Raw genomic sequence first — 1,401 nt, forward strand, 5'->3', positions numbered from 1 at the left:
CCTCAGGCCTGGCTAGCAGCCTGAAGTGTCTGCTGATCCCCCTGCCTCTCTCTCTCTCCGAGAGGTCAGAAGTTCAGCTCATTCGAGACTGCTGTATGCAGCCTGGCATTCTGTCGTCCCTTCAGTTGTTTTGGACATTATGGACCCTGGCTCTTTATATATATATATTAGAGGCACGTTGCAGGAAGGTTCCTGCAAGAATAGGGCTTCCTGTGGCTGGAGTGAAGCAGAGAAGGGAGAAAAACCTGCTGAGGCGGGATTCTTTCCTGCTCCACCACAGGGCTAGTTTCCCTCCTGCTCCTGGTTTCCCTCCTGCTCTGCCTTCCAGCTGGTTAGTTATGCAAATTAACCTCCATCTTGGTTGGGATAATTTGCATAGAGTTGCTCTGATTGGCTGGTGGGTGTGGCGAAGTAATGGTCAACTACCATATTTGTCTTTTATTAGTGTAGGTATAGATACTTTATATTGACAGAAACCTTAAGAGGAGTTTGAAGAGGATAGCAATGAAAATAATGAATTTTTGAATTAACATAAACTTAAAACATGTAGAAATTTAGACATGAAGATTTAAAGTAAATGGTAGACATGAACTTAAATGATGAATTACTTTTCCTATGTTAATGCCTCAAAGGCATCAAAATTGGGAGCACATTTACATTTATGCAATAAGAAATTCTCTACCCACTAAAGTGGCTATCTCCAAACTCGTTATAATTTTTTTTTAATATTACTTAAGGGGCGATTACAACTCATAATGCCTTTACCCAGGAGAGGCTAAATTGATGAATTTAGACACTTGATCTCAGTTTCCTGAAGAAAATTTCATTGGATAAATGTGTATGCACTTTAGTGCTAGTGTAAAATTACTATCTGAGAGATTTAAAACAAACACATTCATGCCCTTACAGTTCTTGAGGTCAGAAACAGGAAATGGGTCAGGGGGCTAATACCAAGATGTTTGCAGGGCTACATTTCTCCTGGAGGCTACAGGGAAGAGTCTATTTACTTTCCCATTCCAAGCTTAGATGAGAGTGTAAAATAATCTAAAAAAGTTTCTTATAACTAACAAATATTTCACAGGGAGGGACTAAATGACAGCTCTTAACTTGTGATATAAGATGAAATGCCAAATTCTTTTGGCTAACGTGTCATGAAGCCCATTGTGTAACATTCAAAGATTATATCAAAGATGGGAGCACATTTACATTTATGCAATAAGAAATTCTCTACCCACTAAAGTGGCTATCTCCAAACTCATTATAATTTTTTTATTTTACTTAAGGGGCGATTACAACTCATAATGCCTTTTCCCAGGGGAGGCTAAATGAATGAATTTAGACACTTGATCTCAGTTTCCTGAAGAAAATTTCATTGGATAAATGTGTATGCACTTTAATGCT

At 38.5% G+C, this 1,401-nt stretch overlaps 1 protein-coding gene across 1 annotated transcript in view; it reads right to left on the reverse strand.

Annotated features, from left to right (window-relative positions):
* LOC102763862 (olfactory receptor 7A10-like) overlaps positions 1-1,401 on the reverse strand; it is a 22,413-nt gene that overhangs the window by 9,536 nt on the left and 11,476 nt on the right. The window lies entirely within an intron of this gene.

This window comes from Myotis davidii, unplaced genomic scaffold (genome assembly GCF_000327345.1).
Source record: "Myotis davidii unplaced genomic scaffold, ASM32734v1 scaffold949, whole genome shotgun sequence".
Taxonomy (NCBI): domain Eukaryota; kingdom Metazoa; phylum Chordata; class Mammalia; order Chiroptera; family Vespertilionidae; genus Myotis; species Myotis davidii.